A 19,057-nucleotide genomic window follows, 5' to 3' on the forward strand; every position below is an offset into this window, starting at 1 on the left:
GTGATGTGTTTCTTAAAACCAGAATCTTTGATGCCTGTCACTAACATCTCATATTTATCAAGATTCATGGTAACATGAAACCAGGGAGATTTAATTCAGGAGTTTTGTTCATTTTGTTTGAAAAATGAGGTGGATGAGTATATCATTAAAAGAACAACTATCCATCTCCATTTATCTAATATAACAGCTACAGTGAATGCAATGAGTTCTTTTCATTCCCCCAAAGAGAAGAAAGCTCAGGTCTTTGCTTCCCATGAAAAAATTTAAAGAGAAGCTTTGTAACTGACCCACAATCTCATCTACAATCAAAGGACGAGTAGGAATTCAAACAAATAGTTTCAGTTTCCATACCTACTACATATTTTAGTAACTTCAAGTACAAAGGGTGATAAGAAAATGGGCTTGCAGAGAAGATGAAGCTTTGGCAAAAACAAAATAAAACAAAAACCCCACAATAAACCTGGGCTTTTATTTTTTTTAACCTGTTTTTTTCTCTGTTTGGAAAGGGGGAAAAAGGTTGCCAGGCTCAAATTTGTTTTGAAAAAGCTTTTATAATTAATTAGCCAATGTCCTGGAAATGATCTTGGCAGTAAAGTCAAACTTGTTCTGTATGCTTTTCCAAGTTGGCCCCAAAAACTTCCACCCGATGGGAACTAAAAAGTCTCTGATTGACTGATTATTCTGCCTGGATACAATTTGAACAGTTGTGAGGGTGTCTCTTGACTTCCTGGAGCTATCTAACTTCTCAGTAGCATAAGAAATGGCTTTAATGTTCAGAGTTAGGAATACGAGCGCGATTTCTCTTTCTGTCAGCTACCTAGTGACAAAATTCGAGGGCATATTTTTCATGAGATTCTGTTTTGGGAAAACAGAAGAAACAAATCCGGGACTGTTCTTTTTCTCTGCCAAGTCTACGGACTGATGATTTCAGTGGCGGCTGCCTTGTTGAGAAATAGCTTAAAATAGTGAAAAGCAGAAGAAGAGCATAGCCAAAGTGTAGGTGATTCAGTGTTTCAACACTATTCCAACATGGATGTTATAGTTCTTAAGCAGAAAAACACCTGGGGGAGAAGTATATTAAAAAGAATACATCTGGAGCTCATCTACTTGTGAACCTACATAAATAATCTCTTTTGTTGCTCTGGAAGATTCTTTTCTTCATTATCCAGTTATCTTTCCTAATGATCTAGCTTAGTTTTTCTCTCCCTGTTTATTCCTTTTCTATTAAAAATGTGCGAGTGGGATGGGTGTTGTATCAGATGTAATGGGCGTAGTTCTCATTTTCATGTGAGTGCGGAATCGGCTGGGAGGATAAGGAAATCTTTCTCACCGTGTCACTTCCTGGCTCTCTGGTGGAAGTGCTGTGCTTCGGTGGTACAACGTCTTTAAAAGGGCTTGACATTTTCCCTCCTGGGTTTATCAATAGTGCAATAGCAGTTCGCAATTACATGACCAAACCTAGGTGGAATCGCAGTCCCTAGACTGCAGCAGAGGTCGTAGCTGTAGAGATACCTTACCATGGTCTCCTGGGAAAACATAGGGCTCACATAACCTTATAACTTCTTTTCCGATTGTCACTTCCTTGATACTCATTATTTAGCTAGCTTTTCTAAGAATGTATCCATAGATCTTCCGGTAGAATTTGGCCTAAAGTCGATCTCTAAAGTGCATTGTAATCATTTTTAGCACTATCTCTTGCCTATTATCTTTAAATATCCTTGGCTGCCTTGATTTTTAATTTTGAATTCTTGATCTTTTGTAGAAATAGACCTGGACTTCAGTGTTTTGTCCGAGAGTAAGAGAATGAAACCGTTGAGACTAAGTATAAGTTTGAAACTACTAAGCCATGACTGCCTTACAATGAAATCTGGAAAGAAAACTTTTGTGATTGAGCACCTCCTAACCTTTTTCTGTGGCGTGTGTGATACAGGAGCGAGCTGGCTACATTCAGCTGAGCTGACTTTTCACTGTTTTGAAGATTGCCATCCTAATGTTCCCATAAAGCTTCCCTTAGCATTAATAACTGTTTCATATTCACAGTGGTAGGAAGATACAGTAGCACATCCTTTTCTATTTTCAGGGCTCAGCCAGCAGAGCTTCTAAGTTATACAGACCATTGGCCATCTCGGTCCACTCCTCAGAGAAGGTGCAGTGGCTGAGAGCGGCTCGTGTTTTCTGAGGTTGTTGTATTTGTCTTGAGCGTGTTTTCAGGGACCAGAGATACACTGCTGTGTCAGGAGAGGTCCAAATGGAATCACATCTGCGAACACCTGAGAACAAAGGCGTGTTGTGAGGAGGTGTTTACAGTTGCCCAGTGTCCTAAGTCACTGTAGTTTTGATAACTGCAGTGTGCTTCCTTGTAGTTCAGCTTTCCTTCACCAGGTGTCTTGTTTAATTTTTTATTTTTATTTTTCTGAAGTGAGAAGCAGGGAGGCAGGCAGACAGACTTTTAAACACAGAACCTGTTTTTAAATGAATGCTAGTCTTCTGATTTCTCCCTGCTAGTGGTTCCTCCCTGTTCGTTCCTCCCTGTTCCTTCTCCCCCACAGCTGCGAGAAAGAGCAGCTCCGCCCCTTGCCTGGTTTCTCGCCCACCCTGCCAGACTACATAAGCAGGAATGACACACTGCCCTCCGGCTCCATACCTGTTCCTTGGTCTGACACATCCAGTGTGAACCTGCAGGGTCTTAGTCTCCTGCATTACACCCATGTGGAACCTATGTTCCAATTAAAATTGGCACAGTTAACCTCCCATTTTCATAATGCTGTTCTGTCGTGAAAGCCTTTTATCTGGATCAGAAGACTAGCATTCATTTAAAAACAGGTTCTATGTCACCGTGAAAATGGAGCAGAAACACCTGTTTGACGTTAACTAAGTTCTATCTTGCATTTTCAATAAGACAAAGAGGAGTCTTTTGTAAAATGTTGAAGGTGGTTTAAGTAACTGCGACATTGCAATAAATTTGAACTTCTAAATCACCCCATAAATGTATGCTGGTTTGATTTAAACTAGTTCATTCATTCAAAAAATATATTGTGTGTTAGAATGTGTTCCTGGTGGCTGGGTTCCAGAGGAGAATGAGACAGATAAATCTTTTGACTCATGGAGCTTTAAGGTCAGGGAGCCATCCCCTCTCTATTTTGGAGATAGAGAGACAAGAAAACAAAAACATCAAAAACAAGTAAATAAGCGAATAGGATAATTTTGCACAATGTTTAGTGCTGTCCTGAAAACCTAGTTGGTTACTGTGGGGAGGTACGGGAAAGCTGTTTTAGGTGGTGGTGGTGGTGGGGTTTGGGAGAGAGGGGAAGATTGGGGGGATGAGCTTTCTAGGCTGAGCTAACCTTAAGGCAGGAATGAGTGTTGTTCTTTCAAGAAATTAAGAGAAGAAGAAAACAGCCAGAGAGAAGAGTAGCAGATGTGCAGAGGTAGGTGAGGCTGGAGAAGAGTAGCAGATGTGCAGAGGTAGGTGAGGCTGGAGAAGAGTAGCAGATGTGCAGGGGTAGGTGAGGCTGGAGAAGAGTAGCAGATGTGCAGAGGTAGGTGAGGCTGGAGAAGAGTAGCAGATGTGCAGAGGTAGGTGAGGCTGGAGAAGAGTAGCAGATGTGCAGAGGTAGAGGCTGGAGAAGAGTAGCAGATGTGCAGAGGTAGGTGAGGCTGAAGAAGAGTAGCAGATGTGCAGAGGTAGGTGAGGCTGGAGAAGAGTAGCAGATGTGCAGAGGTAGGTGAGGCTGGAGAAGAGTAGCAGATGTGCAGAGGTAGGTGAGGCTGGAGAAGAGTAGCAGATGTGCAGAGGTAGGTGAGGCTGGAGAAGAGAAGCAGATGTGCAGGGGTAGGTGAGGCTGGAGAAGAGTAGCAGATGTGCAGAGGTAGGTGAGGCTGGAGAAGAGTAGCAGATGTGCAGAGGTAGGTGAGGCTGGAGAAGAGTAGCAGATGTGCAGAGGTAGGTGAGGCCAGGGAAGTCTGCAGGGGGTCCTTTTAATTTTGTTCTGAGTATAGTGAGACACCATCTTAGAAGTTTCACCTGGAGAGGTGTCAGTTCTGATTTTAAAAAGGTCCCTGGAGATGCTATGGGGTAGGGTGGAGGAATTTGCCAGTGTTCTGGATCTAGTGTTGTTCCCACAGCTAAGTGTAGGATGAGCACCTCAGTGCATTAAACTGAGACACTATAGACCCAATAGCCAACTGCTTCTGTTTTCATGGAAGAAATCAAAGAAAGAAAAAGTTTCCTGGTTAAAATATTTTCCATGCATTATTAATTAGATTAAATGATTAATTAATATTAATAAAAATATCTTAATGCCCCAGAGGTGGACATAGACCAGTGAGATTGAGGTTTTAGGTGATTGTGTCTATATACCTCCAGTTCTCTTAATGTTACTATTGGCTGATGCCAGGCGTGTTATCTGGGTAAAACGCATGACTCATGAACCTTCACTCGAGGCCGCTCTGAGGAGCAGTGACAAGCATCGTTGTCTTCACTGAGGGACGGGGCATGGGATACAGGAGGAGGACAGAGCAGCTGCGTGCAGTCCTGCCCATACTTTCCCCATCCCTATGGAAGAGCTGAACTCCAGGAGCTCTGCAGGGCATTCCTGTGGTCAACGTTTAATAAAAGGCATGTCAGGTTTTACCTGTCTTGGTTAACTGGAATCTCACGTTTTCCCCCTTTTCAATAGGTGGCATTCTGCTCTCATCCTATACCATGAATATACTTAGAATATTGTATATTGCAGAGAGTAGTAGAATGCTATCAACATTTATCTTTGAAGGATGTCAGCTCTCATGTCATGTTAACTATTTCTGACCAAGACTTCATTAAAAAAAAACAACTACAAAAAACCCCAAAACTTTTTGCTCTTTGGAAATGGCAAGTTGTTACACAACCAGAAAGCAGCAGTATCTTATGATAAACACTCTAAGGGCATGGTTAAAAAAAAAAAGCCTTTATAATAAGAGTTGTAAATATATACATGGAATTATTCTTTACCTACTATAGTAACAAGTTAATATGTATAATATTTTTAAAAACTTAAGTTTTATCTGATTCAAGAACATACAAAATTGCTACAAAAATTCAAAGTGAAAATGAATAAAACAGAAGGTGAAAATTCACAAATTCTCACCCTCTAAAATAACCACTGTTAGCAGTTTGATGTAGAGTCTTCCAGAATATCCTATGTGTAAATACTTATAGATTTATTTATATAAAATAAAAATGGGATCATGTTGTTCTGCAAATGTATTTTTAAATAAACTGAAAAGATTCTCATGAATATCTATTTTTTTCTTCTTAAAGGCTACATATGAATAATTTTATTTAAATGATCTAATTTTTATTGAACTTATTGGGGTGACATTGGTTAATAGCATGACATATATAGATTTCAGTTATATAGTTTTATAATACATCATCAGCCTATTGTATTGTGTTGCTGGGTCACTGTGTATTGCCAATTACCTTCTCAAAAGATTATACCAGTTTGTGTCCTAGATCTTTTAAAGACTTTAATAAATCCTCCTCCACTGCTAGGATATATTTGCCACTCAGATTTGAGTTTCTCCTTCATTTCACTCCACTAAAAGCTTAGCAACTCAAAGTGAAAAGAACCTCAGTCCCTAGTATCTGCTTCCCCGCTCATTTTGAGTTTTTTTTTCTTTAGCTGAAGATGTTGAGGTTAAAACAGAGTTTATTCCCCTGGTCCAGTGGGATCTCTGAGCTGGCTAAGCCACCCTCGTTCTGAGGCGAGGAGGTGAGAAGGCCAGTGCGGTAGTCTCGGCCACCTGGGTGCTTATTGCTTCTGCTGAAGTTGCTGCTGTTCCCAGCTCTGAGAGAAAGCCTTCAGGCTTTGTGGGAATTTCCTTGACAACAGAAAATGGCTTCATCTCAAGAGCCCTTCTTGGTGGTCAGAATTTGGAAGAAAAAGAAAAATTGTAAGAAGAGTCGAACAAGTGTTCTCTCTGAAGCACTATTCAGTACATTCGCCACTTGGCTTCGCGCCTCCTTCCGCCCCTGTCTCCCACCCCCAGGAGGATTATGTGTGAACTTGTATCCTAACTGTAAAGTCAGTTGAATGAAAAGTTTATACCTTATGTGGAATGCTTTATTAGGAGCTTTGAAGGAGTACCGTCATCTGGGATAACTGATAAAAAGATCAGTGACCATTTGTCAGATGTTGGGGAGTATTTGCAGGTTTTACTGCTTCCCTATTTCCCACTCAACAGGGAATCTCTGCAGAGTAGCTCTACGAAGAGGTCATGCCCTGGGAAGAAGTTTCCCTTGCTCTTCTTCAAAAAGAAAAGGGCTTTCTACTGTTTCCAGCTCATTGGTGTGATTGATCCGGTGGCCAGTTGATTTATTTGCCTCAGCGGAATCTTCTGACTTTATCAATCACTAGCAGAGCTTCCTGATTCCTCTTTGTTACCACCAGTGGGCTGGTTTCACTCCCTAGAACTGAACTGAACTGAACTGAACTGAATCGGAAACAACCAGGCTTCTTTTTTCTCTGCTGCCATGTTAAAAGGGGTAGCAGTAATTCTTTTCAACATTCTGAAAGGCAATGATTAATTAAGCTGACATTACACAAGCTTAATCAGTGTTCTATGCACATACATAAAAAGGCTAAAAAATGATGGAGTCATTGTATTGGGAACCAGTATAATAGATTTGAACTTCAAATTTTGCTGCACTGTTGATGATTCAGTGGTTCTACCTGATAGTATTGAGTCTTTTCCTCTATAAAGAATAATTAACAACAACAAAACCAAGAATAATTAACAACTAACATAGATTGGACTATATCACACTAATGCTTTGGTTGGTACTATCAACTTTACTTTGTATATTGGTAAACTTGAGTCACAAAAAGAGTAATTTCCCCAAAGGTTAATAGCATCTAAGTGGTAGAGCTTCATTATGGCACTAGAGCCTGTGCTTTTAATGAGAACAGTGAATTCTGTCTATTTGTATTCTGGTCTTTTTTAGAACCTAAGGCCCAGGAGTCCAGTTGATAGTTACTAGCCTTTGGTTTTCTTTGAGACACACATCATCTTGAATAGGCTGATCACCAGCATTACTATTAAATAAACCAACAATTTAAAAAATTCTTAAGGGTCTTTTTGTGACTGGATGTTTCTGCTGCCATAGTGAATCAGTGAATCAACTGTGTATGTGTGTCTGTACCCTGGGTGGTGGTGTTGGAAGTCAGTGAGAAGAGGCTGATATAATTTTTAGAAGTATAATATATGATCTGAGATGGCAAGTTTATATCCAGCCGGAGAGAGAAACTGTGTGAGGCCTACAGTAAAGTGCAGCAGTTCAGTGAAAGATGAGTGTGTGGGCAGAGCTATCCATCAAAGAGAAATGAGAGACTTTAGACGCATCTCTTCATTTTAGAGAACATAAGTAACAGAAGATAAGAGGTTTAGCCAAATAAAACATTCTTCCTGTAGAAAGACTTAGGTAAGAAATGTGAGAAATAAATTGGAATGAAACTACCTTCAGATTAACAATGCAAGTGCATGACTTGGTTTATCCAATAAATGGAAAATATTGTGACTTTTAGAACTCTTTAAATAGTGGACCAATAAGCCCCCAAATTGATGAAATACAACAAGGTTTCAATGTGAACTTTTTTTGTAGTTAGAGTTACCTGTAGAATTAGCAGAAGTATATTAGATTAGTTAGCTGGTTGGCTTGTCTACAGACCATGGCGAATACTCAGCCTGATTTACAAATTCTCACATGTGCTTTACTGCAACACCCTGTAGTTCCCAACATGGCTGTTCAATATTTATTTTTACTATACATATATATTCCCTTCTAGATTATTTAGTCTGATAGATACAAAGAATTATAACCTTCATACTTTTTTTCTGGTAAGAGGAAAAAGCAATTATTATTAAGCGTTTTCATTAAGCTTATCACAGGAATAGCATTGAAGACTTAAATGAGCATGTTAAACTTTAACTCCTCTGAACCTTAGTTTTCTGATTCATAATATTATCATTCAGTCTACTCTGCCTTCTCCACAGGGTTGTAGTGTGAAAAAGAATTTAATATACTTTAAATTATTATACAAATCTTATTTATCATTCTCATTTTCATTTATTTCATGAGCCACTGCTTTTAATTTTTGATTTTGCTTTGCTTGAAAACTTGATAGGGTGGAAATCAATTCCAGTTAAGCTTTTATTCCTCACCTTTCAAATTTACGTTGCTACCTTGGCTCTTCGGGGTTTCATGCTTTAACTACTGTGCTCCACTGCCCTCCCTGCACTCCAGTGAAATCTGTCTGCTTGTCCTTCCATGAGTATTGTTACTGCATGCACATTTCCACTGGGCCCATGAAACTCTTGTCCTCTTTATTTTTCTAAGTACTATCTTTCCTTCAAGACCTGTCAATGCTAATTTTTCCTTACTTGCTGCATCACTGAATATTCTGGCTCATGTTAATTACTCCTGTCTCAAATTTCTACCACCCAGCCCTTACTATTTGTCTCTTTACCGGGACTCACTTGTTTGCTATTGCTTTTTGGTGTGTCTCATCTTCTTTATGGGATGGGGGAGGAGACAGAGGAGGAGAAGGAAGCAGCAGGAGTCTCTTAAGTTAGTTGCTGATAGTAATGATGATGATGACTAATTGGGTAGAATCAGCTTGTACTTATCCTTTTAACTTTTTCTTAAAGACTAAGGGGATGATTATGATAATGAGAGTTTCTCCAACAAAGGTGATTTCACAAAGTATTGTTATTGCCTTATCTTTTCATTCTGGCAACTTTAAAAATGAGTATTTTCTATGATCACTGACAGTGTTTTGTTAACCATTTGGTTGAAATACACTTTCTTGCCCATCTCATACATTTAATTTCTTTCATCTAGAACAATCATGTAAATGCTAACATTTCAAATATAGTTTGCTCTTTCACTTGTTAAGATCTATTTGCACATTTTTATTATAATGAAAGCTCAGTAAACATGGTTAACTGGCTGATTGACATAGTTAAACAAAACACCAAATCTTTTTTTCCCCCTTTATTTAAAACAAAGTGCTGCATGTCACAAGGACATATTGGAAAAGCCAACTGTCAGCACAGAATGATGTTCTATTGCAAGATGACATGGTACTGCTAAGTTTTCCCAAGCATGGCACATTTCAAATCAGGGACTATCTAACATTCTACTTTTAGACGTGAGTTATTTCACTTTGTGTGACATGCGATAGTGTGAAATTATGGTTAAGGTAGATCAAACCTAGAAAGGATTTATCATTGAATAAGATTTATTATAGAATTTACTAGTTCTATACATTATTTTAACCCTTTTTTCACTTAACATTTTTCTTATAGTTTAGATCCAAGGACTGTATTATGATAAAGATCCAGGCATATTATTGAAAATAAAAAAGAACAAGTCAAGTTGAAATCCAACTAGGTATTAGGATCACTTGTATTAGAAAAACTTTTTGGTCAGAAATGAAAGAAGTTTCTCTCTTCTCACAGTGTCTTTGACTGCATTACTCATTGTTTCTCAGAATGAACTTTTGGAGGAAGCCTTTTTCTTTTCTTTTTCTTTCTTTCTTTCTTTTTTATCAAGCGAGAGACAGGGAGGTGGAGAGACAGATTCCCGCATGCGCCCCAACCAGGGTCCACGCAGCAACCCCCATCTGGGGCTTCTGTTTTGCACCTCTGGGGCTGCTGCTCCTTGCTTTACAACTGAACCATTTCAGTGCTTGAGGTGAGCCATGGAACCCTCCTCGGTGCCCGGGGCCAACGAGCTCATTTGAGCCTCATGGCTGCAGGAGGAAAAGAGAGAGGTGAAAGAGAAGGGGAGAGGAAGGGGTGGAGAAGCAGATGGGTGCTTCTCCTGGGTGCCCTGACTGGGAATCAAACCTGGGACTTTTACACACTGGCTGACACTCTACCACTGAGCCAACCGGCCAGGGTGGAGGCGGCCTGCTTTAATATCAGCGATTTGTGATACTGAAAAATAAACAAGGGGAAGTCCAGAAATTTCAGTAAGTTACTTTTCCATTGTATGAAGAAAAACTAAGTGCATAACTTACTGCCTTGTTAAATTATGATCTTTAAGAAGGCACCCCCAGACACTGTATTCTGAAAGGAAGATATGGTTTAGAAAAATAAAAGTTGTCACCACTACTTAAAAGAGTTGTGAAACTCTTTATCAAAGTGAAGAATTCTCAAAGAATAGCTCTTTTCATCAGGACAGGTTGAAAACATCTGTAAAAATGTGTCCTGAAGGGATTTGTTGGGGATGACGGCCATGTTGTTCTCATGCCCTCGTCTCTGTGGAGCTCCCTGAGTGAAGTCCTGCTGAAGGAACGGAGTGCAGTTTGTTCCTTTGCAAGATTTGAATTCATGTCACATTTGAGTTCACCAATAGACTGTTTCCTTCAAAATTGAAGCAATGATGTCTGGCAAACTATGGCTCATGGATCGTAGCCTGCCAGGAGCCTTTTTGCATGACTGGTAAGCTAAGAATGGTGACAGTTTTAAAGAGTTGTTTGTTAAAAAAAAAAAAGAAATATGTGACAGAGACTATGTTATCTGCAGAGCCTAATTTAACCTTTCAACCTATGATCTAAATTATTATATTATTGCTATAAACATGTGTATGTATATATCACTATTTTCATGAGAATCACTTGATTCTAGTACAATAACATAGCCACAGAGTCTATGATGATGTTGTTATATGAACTGAGGGCTGTGTGACCATCACAGGGTTCTTAGATGGAGAATAACTGTACTCCAAGGGTGTGGTATTAATAACCAATGTAAATACGGAAGTTTTTAGTGTTGTGGCGCTTTTTAGCCTGTACTGCTCTGCTGTACAGATTTATTAGCAATTTGAATTAAGACACAATGCATGCTTATCAGATTCTCAGAAGACATAAAATTGATAAGGTTTGCTATCTAAATTTTAAATGATGGACTCAAGAAGGAGAATGATCTTGACAGGCTGAAACCACAGAGACTTTAACAAGAATAAATGTAAGCTATATTAGTTCAAATGATGATATAAATAATGTGAATGTCCTACTTTATTTAGATATAACGTTTATGACTCATCAGATTGAGATTTTTCAAAGGTGCCCATTATTCAAAAAACAGTTGAGGGGATACGCTTATGATAACTAGGATAATGAGTTTGTTGCCTTATGGCAAAAGAATAAATTTACTGTTTATTGCTTTAGACAAACTTGTGATAGCAGGTGCATGTTTTATGGAGGCAGGCTTTATTTTAATATAAAGATGAATTAGCTAGGAGATAGAGCTTTATTGCTAATTTATTTATGAAGCACTAAACTACTTTACACTAAACCTGTATTAGAGATCAGGACTACAAAAATGAGTAGGATACTGTCTCTGCCTTTCAGGTGTTAGATTACAGACTGTGAGACAAGTCTGTAAATAATACAGAGTAGTGGATGTCTCATCTCAGAAGGGAGCATGAATTCTGTCAGGAGCTGGGCAGTGGACTGAAGCGACATTAGAATTAATCCTTGAATAAATGCTTTTGTCTTTTACTATAATGTTCAAAAAGAAGTAAATGACTGTGAGAAATATAGGGTGTTGGGAGTATTAGGTCATTGGGTAGGATAGTTAGATTGTCTTTGAGTTCTAAGATTTTCTGATTTGTTGAATGTCAAATGAATGGCACATGGGGATTCAGAAATTTAAAATTCAAAAAAGAGGTAGAAACAACTTTGCATTGGAGTGTCCCATGGAACAAAGGAGAGAGCAGACTCTCAGACTCAATACTCATGTCCGCGAGGCGATCATAACCTGCTGTGCTTAGTCAGAGCCCACCAGGTAGAAATGAAGAACGTCTCAGGAACTTTTGTATAGCTGCTGCTGGCTCTTGTCTCAGAATTATACTTTCCCCTTGATTTCTTCCTTTCTGCTTCTTCAGTGTTTCTATTGTTCTAATTTGGTTCATGTTCTCAGAGACCTCAGTGAAGGGTAGGTTAAAAAAAATCTGCTAAATAAATAATAGCATGACTACTACAGATTTAATTATAGCCATACAGCTGCCTGTTTGAAGTGTTCTGCTGGAGCCATATGGCTCCTTGTACATCCTGGCCCAGAAAGGACCTGGTTTCAGTGTTTCCCAGCTGATCGTGTTACATTCTCAGAGAACTGCGAGCAGCCATTTGGAAGTCAATAGATTATGTGCTTTACCTCCCTTCTCTCTCTGCGGATGGACATTTTATCAACAATTTCTCATTAGACACCAAGTCCTCAGCTATGAGAGCATCCACTAGACAGGTCTGAAGAGTATGTCTGCTTGTTAGTTTCACAGGCTGCGTTTGTCAACGCATTTGATGTGCTGAGTAGAAAGTCCTTCTCCATTTAACCACTTTCATTCAATGGCTTTTAAAAAATAGTACATTAAAGGATGATATTTAAAATTGTTTCCTGTTGCAGTGGTTTTGGGGGAACAAAAGTAGAGGAGGGCTCAGGAGAGGGCATGTTTTCCTGCTGCCGACACTGTCCCTGGAGTGTGGCCTTGAGTCAACGTGTGGCTTCTCTGGGCCCCAAGAGAGCCGGAGCCAGGCCCTCTATGTCCCTTCCAGTTCCAAAGTTCCGCAGGAATCTCTGGGGGAGCATGTTCCTTTGCTGATAAGCTTCTAGAGTAGGGGGATAGTCTTTCCCTTTCCTGCTATGCTTCTGTGTATCTCTTTCCCATGTGCTTAGAGTATCCAAGTTTCCCATCCCTGAGCCACAAAAGGATTTCAGTATGTGCTCTGTATGAAGGTGCAACCCCCCAAGACCAGCAGTTTTGGCCCTTGATTATGTACTGCTTCAGCTCAGATGCAGTGGTGCTTAAGTTCTTTCCATGCCAAGGATCCATTTGAGTTTGTGATGAAATGTTGGATGCTTTCACCAGAGAAATGCATAAGTGCGTAGGCACAAAAAATGGTATATAATTATAAGGCGCCCATGAAGCCACTGGGTCACCAAGTTCAGAATGCTGCTCTGTCCTTGGATAAGAAACCTTTTCCCCCTTTTGTTCCAAGCAAAAGGAACTGCAGAGGAGGTTGAGGACAGAAAAGCAGAAGGTGTGAAGCCTGAGGCACCAGCTCCAAGGTTCACATGGTGCTAAGGGCAAAGCTCTGCCAGCTCATGGATCGCATGGGAGTGGAGCAAGTTCCCAGTGTTTCCCAGTTCCCGCTCCAGAAAAGCATTCTGCACAGGTGCCTCTATTGCCTTAAGACTCCACCCTCCCACCTCTCAGCCTTGAGCTTTTGTTTTCAAAGAGTAGTCTGTGTTTGTCATTAGCTACCAGACCGGAATGCATGCAAAAGAAAATGCCCAGGAAACATCTCCCCTTCCACTGTAATGTCTTCTTTAAGTCACTAAGCCCGCATTGCCAATTTTTAGGGTTTTGTTTGTTTGTTTGTTTTGTCTTCATTTGGGTTGTTCCTTTGGCAGCCTCTCTGCCCCAGTGGCAGATGGAGTTCGTGCAGCAGAAAGAAGAAAGGATCCCTGTGTTTAAGATCTGTCTTCATGGAGTAGAAGAGGGAAGCCAGGAGACAGATAGGCTCTTTGGATGTTAATAGGTAGGGTGAGAGAAGTAAAGCATTTTGTTTTTCTTTTTCTGCCGATAACAGTTATTCAAAACAAGGTGTCATCTGAGAGAATGCAGGGAAAATGGTGCCATTATTGCAAGGAATTCTGTTTGTTTACAGGGCAGCTGCACTGACCCACCATGCTCGTCTCAGTCTTCAGTGTGTGTGAGTTTTTTGCCTGACCATGGGGACGATATTTCGGCAACCATCTCAAGTTAGAAGGCATACACCACACACTTGGCAGAATGGCAGGATTCACTTACCTAGAGTGACATTCTGTTGGATGAATATACACTTTTTGTCTACAATGCAAATTGAGAAAAGAGATTTCTGTGTGTAACTTCAGAGAATTGTGTCTCTGAATGAAATGTGGTGCCAATGTAACTTTACTCATTTGGGAGAGAAACAATTTAGTTTGCCACTTCATCTGTTTTTCATACATTCTAGAATTATATTAAAATTCTAACATGATAGTAATTATTGCTACCATTTGTTGACTATCTACTATGCTATTTCAGATACTGTACTTAGAGCTGTTTGCATATTACCTACAATCTGTAATGCGTTATCGGCCTGACTTGACTAGATAAAGAGGCTAAATGCAGAAGAGAAGGAAGCCTGTGGTCTTCTCAGCAGTGTTGCTTAGGTTAAAATAAAGCGCAAACTCAGGGCACAGATACTTCTGGTGCTCAGCCTGATTAGCTCTGGTGCATCTGTTATTCACTGATATTGGTCAAACACTGGCTTTTGACATTAGAGGACACTGGGCATTGGGCCCTCTAATGTGCTTCTAGTGTTGTCTGTTGTTCTAGACTCTTCCTTCTCCATCCCCTCTATTGAGGCAGTTGATAAGTGCTAATATTCTGGCTTTTAATTTTTCTTCAATCTGTTTTCAACATCGGTTACCATAGATGCACTCTTGGATACCGGCCTCATAATATTTCTCCATTTAACACTCTTATTGAGCAGCCTGTTACTTGCTCAGCACTCTGCATAAACATTTTCAAACACCATCTCATTTCTTCTTCTTAACTCTGTGAAGGGGTCACTTAGTATCCCCGTTTTCCAGATAAGGAAACTCAGCTTGGAGAAATATGAGGTAGTTTGCCTCAGATCACATAGCCAGTAGGAGGAAGAATTGAGATTTGCTGATAGCTCTGTGTGACTCACCAATGCTCATTCTCTGTTGCTCTGCTTGAATCTAAATCAACTGGAGAACCATCTCTACGCTTAGCATGGGGTAGCTTCGACTCGAGAGAAAGACAGCTTTCGATTTTAATCTTCTCTCTGCCTTTTCCAGTTTCATAATCTTATACAAGTTGTGTGATCTCTAAGTTCATTTCTGCATGTGTAAATATTGACAACAATAGTAACTGCTTATAGAAATGTCATGAGAATTTAATAAGATAATGCATATGGAATTTCTGGTCTGGTGCCTGGCCAGGAACCATTGATTAAAAGATGTTAGTAATCATTATTAATATTACTACTAATAATTTTAAATTATTATTGAAGACTGTTGTGCCTCTTGGTAATGCCAGTGCCTTTAGAATGCAGTTTTACTGAACAGAGATTTGAAATCTTACAGGAAAAAGGAATTTAACATACAGTTATTCTCTCAAAGTAGGACTCCCTTTCAAATTTAACTGACAAATCTTTGAAAAGGGTAAGACTTGAAGGCACTTCATTAGAATTTTTAGAAACAATGAATGGTAGCTACCAAATAACCCCAAATTAAGTTGTTTTTCATTGACCTACTCTTCTAAATTTGGGTAAAGGCTCTTCACTTCTCACCAGAGACCTTTCTCAAGTTTGCTGCCACCGAATAGAGCACCTTTCCAGGATCCTTCCGTGTCCTCACCTGTGTGTGGGCAGAGAGTAAGGATTCATGCACAGGTGTGATCACACTGATTCCGTGCATTTAACAGACATGTAGTGAACTCTTACCACAGGACTCTGCCTTTATAAGGCACCAGGGAAACAAAGTTGAATACTATCTAGTTTCTTTTTGTTAGGCACTTAAGAACCCTTCTTAAAGGTATTTATAGTCTAATACGAGTCACAGCTAAGTCAATAAATGCATCGTGCAAACTATAATCTCAGAGGAAAAGGCTGTGGTCCTCTTGTGAAACCAAGTCAGGGTAAGTGGGTGGAGTCAGCATCAGGCTTATCCTCCCAGTAATACTTGGCTGAAGTTTGGAGGCATAAGTTGTAGTTCATATTAAAGGAGAATACAGGTAGAGGGCATTTCCCCTCAGATAGTTTAGCAAGTATTTCCAATCTCTTGCCTTGATGCATGACGCAGGTGACCTACCTTTACATTTGGGGAGTCCATGACACAACAATGGAAGTGGAAAAAGAAAATTTAAAAATATTACCTAAGTCAGCTACCCCTTAGAGTTTGCAGGTTTTGATTTTCTTTAAATACTTTTTAAAGTGCCATTCTTTTTATTTTGGCTTTCTGCTTTCCCTGTCTCTCTGACTCATATGACTTTATGCAATTAAATATAGTTAAGTGCTTTTTTTTTTATTTGTTCATTTTAGAGAAGAGAGGAGAGGGAGAGAGAGAGAGAGAGAGAGAGAGGAGAGACAGAGAGAGAGAAGGGGGGAAGAGCTGGAAGCATCAACTCCCATATGTGCCTTGACTAGGCAAGCCCAGGGTTTCGAACCGGCAACCTCAGCATTTCCAGGTCGACGCTTTATCCACTGCGCCACCACAGGTCAGGCTGTTAAGTGCTTTAAAATATGGTCATTATAAATTTTTAAAAGTTATCTGTACAGAGCTTAAACCATTGTAGATGCTTAACATTGGTTTGTTTTAGAAAAGGGTCAGAGAGTTCAGGACAATAATTCTAAACTTTAGGTACGAAAATATTTCCACAGGAATATCAGAGTTTCACAGTACAGTGAAGTAGACAAAGCATTAAAGGTTAGAATTCCCATCCTGGCTTGTTTATTTAGCAGTATGAGTTTCATGAAGTTCCTTAAACTTTTTGAACTTTAGTTTCTCTTAGCTGTATTGATGGTTTAATACTGTATTTATCAGAAGCTTGCTGTAAGAATTCAAGTATAATAGTAAGGGTGAAAGTGTTTTAAAAACTGTAAATAGCACAGAATTAAACCTGAAGGGTAGGGGGGAGGGAGCTGTTGGAAGGGGGGTAAGAGAGATATTGAGGGGAATATGGGGGAGGGGGATGCATTCAGGGCAACACTAGAATCTATGTAAACACAATAAATTAAATTAAAAAAACTGTAAATAGTTAGAAACATTGACAGTATTATTTTTTGATGCTATAAGTCATGAGAAAATATGACTAGAGATTTTGACAGGTTGAATTTTAAAGTAGGTCAGTATTTGAAATTTTTAGGAAATCAGAACTGATAGGTTGTACTTAATGTTATATTTAGTTTAATAGCCATTTGTAAACGTGCTGCTTTGTAGAATAATTTGCATTAATGGTGGTGAGATGTCTATATTTGGAAGGAAAAATTAGAAAATCTAATTTCCATCCTCAGGGGACTGTTTTCATTTGGTATTTTAAAAATGGAGTGGGTGAAAGTAGGAAAGTGATCGAAAAGTGAAAACACGTAGCAACCAAGCCTCTTGACATCTTGTCTTATTTAATGATTTTATTTGCATGCTTTCGTATTTTATACTCTGGAAATCTCACACCATGTCATAAATGTTCAGTGCAAATAACATTATAAGTGATTGTCTAAATTTTGGATTCTGTAGGCAAATAAGCAATAGTTCTTCTTTTTAGTCCTCTTAGACATTGATTAGGCCAATGGTTTTTAAATGTAGCCATTGGAAATATTCTTCTAAATTACAGCTTGGAGATAACCTAGAGGGCAATCAGAGCGCTCATTAAAAAAATGTTTATAGTCACACTTAAAAAGTCCTGTCCTACAAATTAGCTTAAGAGATGAATAAAGAATATCCTTACTTAACAGTAAAATTATGAGATAATTCTTACATGAGTATAGAATAAACAGCAATACCTGGTTAAGCTTATAAAACAACGATTCTTATCCTTTCCTTTCTACCAAGTTCAGCAATCATACAGTTTACAGCAAAGAACTAAGATTTAGGAATAGAAGGCTGGGGTGTGTTCATGATGGCGGTGTTTGTCCAGGCTATTTGGGAGCATCCAAACCCTGTCCTCTGTCTGATGCTCTCTCTAGGAGATCATTACGGGAAATGTGTCAACAGAGAATCAAAGGCCGAGGAACCCTACTTTATTGAGTAAGACTTTGGCTGCAGACCCCAAAGCGGAATCCTGGGGAACTAAGCAGAGTTTTCTGTGTTATCTTTTTTTTTTTTTTTGTATTTTTCTGAAGCTGGAAACGGGGAGAGACAGTCAGACAGACTCCCGCATGCGCCCGACCAGGATCCACCCAGCACGCCCACCAGGGGGCGATGCTCTGCCACGACCAGAGCCACTCTAGCGCTGGGGCAGAGGCCAAGGAGCCATCCCCAGCACCCGGGCCATCTTTGCTCCAGTGGAGCCTCGGCTGTGGGAGGGGAAGAGAGAGACAGAGAGGAAGGGGGGGGGGTTGGAGAAGCAAATGGGCGCTTCTCCTATGTGCCCTGGCCGGGAATTGAACCCGGGTCCCCTCGCATGCCAGGCCGATGCTCTACCGCTGAGCCAACTGGCCAGGGCCTGTGTTATCTTGATTGTAAAGAGCCTGGAAGCAAACAGGCTTCCTTATCCTTGGTAGTTAAGAGGAGGCTCGCTCTTTACTGGCAATCCCCAACTATAAAGAAAGACTGGAACAGAGCATTCATTAAGAACTATGTATTTTCCCAGTACCTGGAAGAAAGCTGGTGTAGGCTCACTGACGTAGAATTTGATTAATAAATAGCAGCCTTTTTTTTCTTCCCATAGCTGTGGGCTGCTGGAAAGTGAGGGGTGGGTGGGAGGATGGCTGTTAGGGGCAGTCTTTAATTAATAGAAGTCATCTGTAGCTAATAAACTGGTCTCCAGCAATCATACTCCAGGATCCCCAGAGTTTGAGACTAAGTTTGCTCCAAATAGATACACATGGTTCGTGGTAGGTCAAATCTGTTTCAAAATTATCCCAGGGATTAGTTTTCACAAGGTTCCTTGTGATGGCCTGCTTCTTTATCCCAACACTGTCGAAGGCTAATTTTAACCTGAGGAAAGTGTACTTGATTAGGTTGTTGAGTGATAGTGGGATATAAGTATTTGTATATTGCATATTTGTATAAATATTGAATATTTACATTGAGTGATAGTGGGATATAAGTATTTGTATACTGTACTGTTGGAAGATAAAGGCAGGAATACATCATTTCAGACAGAGCACACTCAGGTGGTACAGCTGACATGCACTGTAGAGAGAGAGAAAGCAGTAGGGAGGTTTGCTCTCTATGTTGGAGAAACTAATTAGGGAAGGACTGAGCCCCATGATTTTGGTACATTGCTAGGTATTTTACC

General features: G+C 39.8%; 1 protein-coding gene across 7 annotated transcripts in view; it reads left to right on the top strand.

The window, feature by feature from the left end:
- Positions 1–19,057, top strand: part of SLC4A4 (solute carrier family 4 member 4) — a 392,384-nt gene that overhangs the window by 254,998 nt on the left and 118,329 nt on the right. The window lies entirely within an intron of this gene.

This window comes from Saccopteryx leptura, chromosome 5, assembly GCF_036850995.1.
Source record: "Saccopteryx leptura isolate mSacLep1 chromosome 5, mSacLep1_pri_phased_curated, whole genome shotgun sequence".
NCBI classification, from domain to species: Eukaryota; Metazoa; Chordata; class Mammalia; order Chiroptera; family Emballonuridae; genus Saccopteryx; species Saccopteryx leptura.